The sequence below is a fragment of the Podarcis gaigeae genome (assembly GCF_964106915.1).
Source record: "Podarcis gaigeae genome assembly, chromosome: 16".
Taxonomy (NCBI): domain Eukaryota; kingdom Metazoa; phylum Chordata; class Lepidosauria; order Squamata; family Lacertidae; genus Podarcis; species Podarcis gaigeae.
Window position 1 is genome coordinate 23615750 of NC_139693.1, and position 6601 is coordinate 23622350.

Sequence of the window (6601 nt, forward strand, 5' to 3'; positions counted from 1 at the left end):
CCCGTGTGGTGGTTCTGATGTCGTAGCACCTCCGGAGGAGGGAGGGGGAGACAAAATGGCTAACCAAGCTCGCATCCCATTTAAAACACTGTTACACTACTTTGACAGCCATTTAAGATGTTGGGGACCATAATTTGTTAAGGGTGCGGGGAACTGTAGCGCTGTGTGGGGTGGGTGGGCAGATCTGTCCATTTTGGCTCCTTTCTCACTTTCCCAGTCTTCGGTTGTCTCCATCTTTTGGCATTCAGGCCACAATACCGAATTAACCACATAAACTGGATCAGGGTTTTTTTAAGCCAGAACTCACCAGAACTCAGTTCCGGCACTTTTTAGGTGGGATCTGTAGCCGTTATAAGAGAACAAGGGAGGTGTTCATTGTGAGTTCCAGCACCTCTTTTTCTATAAAAATAACAGAAGGTGTTTGTCTCCTTTTTTGTAAATAATTTTTTATTAATTTATCACAGTTATCTTTTCACAAATAAAACAGTAATTAACTCACATTTCTACCAAATCTAAATTTATACAAATGGCTTTTCACAAACCTTCTCTTTGAGATTTTTTAAATCTCTGGACTTCCTCCAAACCCTCTTTTGGTTCCTTATTTTAACCAAGTTCTACTGCATTTCCATACTTATACTTTTCCAATTATTATTTCCCTTAATTTTATCTAATTTTCTGCTAGTTGCAAGCGTTTACTTAAAATCCTGCTAATGTTTCAACTTGTTTACAGTATTTTTGCACATAGACAATAAACAATTTGTATTTGTACAAACAGAAAGTGTTTCTCAGACATTATCCACCCCAACTCCTAATATGGCAAACTCTTTTTTAAATTTGGGAGTTTTTAAAAAGTAGTTTCTCATTGCTTTTGCAATTAGGATGAAACTTAAGCAGTCCTGCTTAGACCTGTGAAAATACACAGTTCTTTTCAACCTGGCCTTGTATAATGGTGCAGTTGGATCTGAATACAGTGGTACCTCGGGTTAAGAACTTAATTTGTTCTGGAGGTCTGTTCTTAACCTGAAACTGTTCTTAACCTGAAGCACCACTTTAGCTAATGGGGCCTCCTGCTGCTGCCGCTGCGCCGCCAGAGCACAATTTCTGTTCTCATCCTGAAGCAAAGTTCTTAACCCGAGGTAATATTTCTGGGTTAGCGGAGTCTGTAACCTGAAGCGTATGTAACCTGAGGTACCATTTCATGTGTTGTCTACATGAAATCTGTTAAATGGAACTGAATACAGCCTCCTGATTCTATCAGATTTCAGTTTAAAAACAAAAGCAGTACACAAGTTTCTAGTCCTTATAGAGCCGAAGGAGAAAATAAACTAAAAAAAAATGTTTCTCAAGGGAGTGTATCATTTATCTGGGTTTGATAGAAACTTGTAACGCACCAAATCCCTCTCCTGAAGATTCCTTGTCTATTATTATTATTATTTTGAGAAAACAATAACTACAGAATTGATTTGTCTACAGTGGAACATACCACTACAGCTGGAGTGGGGAACCTGTGGCCCTGCAGACTCCCATCTGACCATTGTCATGCCTTCCAACATTTCTCCAATGAAAATAGGGAAGTCCCATTCCATAATGATAATTTTACTCTTTATACCCCACAGGGGCGCCGACCTTATTAAAAATATTGGGGGGGCGGGGGCCCATACCGACTTATAAAAAATATTGGGGGGGCCAAGAGCTCCAAACCGCTGCTGCTGGGGGAACGAAAGTGGCGAGCCCCGGGCTGCCCCGACCTTAAGTGAACCTGTGAGGGCCCGTCCTTTGCGGCAGCCGATTGGCTGCCGCCGTGGGCGGTGAATATTAATGAGCTAGGGGGAATCCCCGCTTCTCGCGGGGCTGACGCCAGCCCCGCGAGATTGTTGATGGCTCGAGAGCCCGCAACCCCACCCCCTCTCTAGATCGGGAGTGGCTTTGTTTTAACTCATTACTTAATGTATTTTAAAAGGTAACTATCGTCAAACAAGGAAAATAAAAAATACCAACATAATTTTGTGATTTTACAAAGCATAATATAACTAATAATTTTCTTAAATTATTGGGGGGGCAGAGCCCCCCCAAACGAATTTTTGAGGGGGCTCGGGCCCCCTCAGGCCCCATGGAGTCGGCGCCTATGATACCCCACACATATTACTGGGTTGCCTCAACCACTCTGGACAGCTTCCAGCATATATAAAAACATTAAACTTTTTTTAAAAAAACTTCCCTATACAGGATTGCCTTCAGAAGGCTCGAGGGTCAGATAACTCCATACCCACCAACATTTCTGCAATGAAAATAGGGACATCCTAAGGAAAAGTGGGACATTCCGGGATCAAATCAGAAACCGGAACGGCTTCTCTAAATCAGGGAAGTCCCTGGAAAATAGGGACACTTTGAGGGTTTGCATTCAGCGGCAGAGCATACGCCCGTGCTGCCAAGGGCGGGCACACTCCCGAGGGGCGCGGGGCGTGGAGGGTGCCCTCCCACATGCCACAGTTCAGTGTAGGTGTCAGGTGTGCGTGCAGGAGCCAGGCCCTGTGACCAACAGGACTTTGCAGGACTGGGGCCTTCCTAAGTTTGTTCTGAAGAGGCAAGGCACGGCCACACAGGTAAGGCCAGTTGGTAACTCACAGCACCTCGTGGCAAGAGCTGGGAAGGGATATAAGGTCAGCATTTTGCCTTCGGCTCTTTGCCACAGCAACACGTTCCCTGCCTTGCTGTGTTTGGCTTCTTGCTTCCTGATCCTTGAACCTCAGCTTCTTGACTCCCTGCTTCTTGATCCTCAGACCCTTGACTTTGTGACTCCTTGCTTCTTGATCCTCGGACCCTTGACTATGTGACTCCTTGCTCTTGATCCTCGGACCCTTGACTTTGTGACTCCTGGCTCTTGATCCTCGGACCCTTGACTTTGTGACTCCTGGCTCTCTGACCCTAGGACTCTTGGCTTTCTGACTCCTGGCTTCTGGACCCCCGTTCCTGCTCCCAGCCCTCCATCTTGGGCCCCCCCCCCCCCGTTCCTGACGTCCCCTGCCGGGACTTTGATCGCCTGTGAACAGTAGGAGAGGGATGGGGAAACTGCTTCTCACTCTCCTCCTGCTCTCTGCAGCTGGGTCAGACATGACCCGACGATGGAGCTCCTGCAGCCAGGTGTGCCTCGCCATGGCAGAGTAGGGCTGCTCTGCCACCGGGTTAGAAGAGCTGCTGCCGCCAGGCGCGAATTGTGCCGCTCACTCGCCTGCCATTTTGTGTCACACACCCCTCAGTCATGAAACCCAGAACCCACTCACCGCACCCCCCTTTCCTATGTCTGCATTTTCCATGATGACTGCTGAAGCTGATGGGCGTTGGGACTCCAGCAACATCTGCAGCATCACAGGTTTCCCATCTGTTAAGTTGTGGGTGAACATATCAGACACAACGATTCTTCAAACAGCTCTTGTTTATTCACAGGCCAGAACAGAACAGAACTGAACTGAAAGGTTCAGCCAGCCTGCTTATATAGAGCTCCACTAGAATGCAACAGTAACCATTTTCTGTAACTATCCAATCACTGAACGTCACTTTCGATCCCTTATTTGCATATGTGGACCTGAACTATCTACAGTATCCCCCTGCTGGCCCAGGGTGAGAACTTCAGTACATAACACTATTCTTGCACTGTGGCAAAGGCTTGCAAATGAAAGGGGTGCCCACTTTAGTACCGGTATTTTGCGCTGGGACTTTGCGAACAGGGGCTGCTGAGCTTGCTGCAGTGTGTGTGTGTGTGTGTGCGCACAACCCCAGCCACCATTTAAATTTGTTCACAGGCTTATATTTGTTATCCATACATATGAATTAACATGTGCTCACCTTGAGCTTCTTGGAGGGGAAAGGTGGGGTATAAAATGCAACCAACAAAGAAATTACACGTTGTTGAACTCCCAGCAGTGTTGTAAACAAAAATCGCCCTTTTCCCTTATGGGGTATCCAAGAGCCCATATAGAGTCTGTACATAGGTTCCCTATTGGTAGGAGAAAATAACAGAGGCCGACCAGAGAATATTGAGAAGCAAAGCAGCTAGTAAGCCTGATCTTTATTGATCTGTTGCAACAGGGTGCTCCCCTCACCCGCAGGAGAGAGGAGGAACCCAGAACAATGGAGCGCAAGGCCTTATAAACACTTTTGAAATTGCCACCCTGTAGACCAAGACCACCCCCAGATACATCATACCTACATCACAGAAAAGGCGGTCTAAAACAGAAATTTGAATGTTGTTTCTCTCCTGTTGTTGTTTATCTCCTGTCTGGCAGGTTACTTGATTGGATTGCCTGGGGAGCCTGGCCAGTCTTTTGTAATGATAAATGCTTACCATATTTTTCGCTCTATAAGATGCTCCAGAACACAAGACGCACCTAGTTTTTGGAGGAGGAAAACAAGAAAAAAAAAATATTCTGAATCTCAGAAGCCAGAAGAGCAAGAGGGATCGCTGCACAGTGAAAGCCGCAATCCCTCTTGCTGTTCTGGTTTCTGGGATAGCTGTGCAGCCTGCGTTCGCTCCATAAGACGCACACACATTTCCCCTTACTTTTTAGGAGGGAAAAAGTGAGTCTTATAGAGCAAAAAATATGGTAGTTCCTGGGCCATGTCACAGGCTCACACCCTATTCAAACACAGACATACTCTTAGGACAGGATTTGTGAAGGAAAAGACAATGGGGAGGCTTTTCCATTTTCCTTTGACCTTGCAGAGAAAACATTTGGTCAGTTTGGGAATCAAAATGGTTTCAGGTCGGTCTTCCTGTGCTGATCTATGTATGTGCTTGGTTGGTACACTTATGAACACTACCATATATCTAAGACCTCAAAATTCCTATCACAGCAGCCAGTCTGGGCCAGTGCACTGTGATATGACCACACATACACACATGCCTGGTGCCGGGGTGCCAACTTGAATAAAATATTGTGGGGGGCCCAGGTAATCCCCGCCCTGTGTAATCGATCACATGATGCAGTGCACACACACCATTTGAATGGGAATGCCCATCAACTTTGTGGGGGCCTGGTCCCCTCAAATATTTTATTGTGGGGGCCAAAGCTCCCACAGGAGTTGGTCCCTATCCAGCAGGGCTGGATTTAGGTTTGATGAGGCCTTAAGCTACTAAAGGTAATGGGGCTCTTTATATGTCCAGCTGTCCTTTGTCAACAACAAATTGTCGCTGTTTTTTGTGTTGAATATATGCTATATGGTAATTTATGGATCTAATATGTATCAGAAGCCATTTGCACATAACTGTCCATGCAGAATGTAGGCCTCCTATACAGTGGTACCTTGGGTTAAGTACTTAATTCGTTCCAGAGGTCTGTGCTGTTACGGCAAAATCTGGGTGCGAGGCTGCTCTGCCACCCAGCTCATCGGACTAAGTCCGTGGGTCCCTGCGGAGGAAAAATGAGCTCAGCCGTAGACAGGAGCAAACTGCAGAAGATCCAAGTTTATTGCGCAACAGGTTCAAGGCGAGATTGAACAGTGAGAAAGGGGTGACATGAGTTTTTGAAACTCCCTCCATGTCCCAGAATACAGTGCAAAACACGTCATGAATACATTAAAGAGAGGTTTGGTTACACAGATTACATCATGAATATATTAAAGGGAGGTTGGGTTACACAGATTAACATATGGAGGAGGGAGGGGGGAATATGCAGAGCTGGAGATATGCACAGATAAACACTTCCTGGGGATGAGAAAACAATGGTCTCAAATATGCATAGTCTGCCACCTGACATTGCCTGGAGGAAAGGCTGATCAGAGCGATTTGACAGGATTAGGGTCTTAACACCTTGCTTGAGGGATTATGCTGGACAGGGGAGGTGTGATGGAGTCCTAGAGAAATTGAGCAAACTGGCACGTTGATTTTCTATGAATTTTATAGATTTTAGTCCCTTTTGACATTGACAATTGGAAATAAATTGATATATTGTAGCGAAGAAGAAGGTGAAGAAGACATGCCCCCCCCCTCCGTATCAGTGCTTAACCTGAAACTGTTCTTAACCTGAAGCACCACTTTAGCTAATGGGGCCTCCTGCTGCCGCCGCGCTGCCGGAGCCTGATTTCTGTTCTTATCCTGAAGCAAAGTTCTTAACCTGAAGCACTATTTCTGGGTTAGCGGAGTGTGTAACCTGAAGCGTATGTAACCTGAAGCGTATGTAACCTGAGGTACCACTGTATATAGAAATGAGCAAACCAGTGATATTCTAGGGAGCAGGCTACCAGGTGGGGCCCATTACTCACATCATAGGAACCTACACAACACAAAACACTGCTGCTGTTATGTAGCTTTTATTTATTTGTTTTTTATTTTATATTTTGGAAATGTACATCCATGTTTTTTGTCCTTTAATTTTTTGGGGGCCCCAAGAGAGTGGGGCCCTAAGCTACAGCTTGTTTAGCTTATAAGCAAATCTGGCAGCGAGGTGGTAAGATTGTTATATAAGGCAGAGAAACTTCAATCTATAATAGCAATGCTTATTATTAAATAATTATACAACAGGAAAAATATAAACGTAAAATAAAAAATTATTATTTTTCAAGAAGCTGGGGGAGAGGAGAGGAAAAGCGGGGATGGAGAAAATAC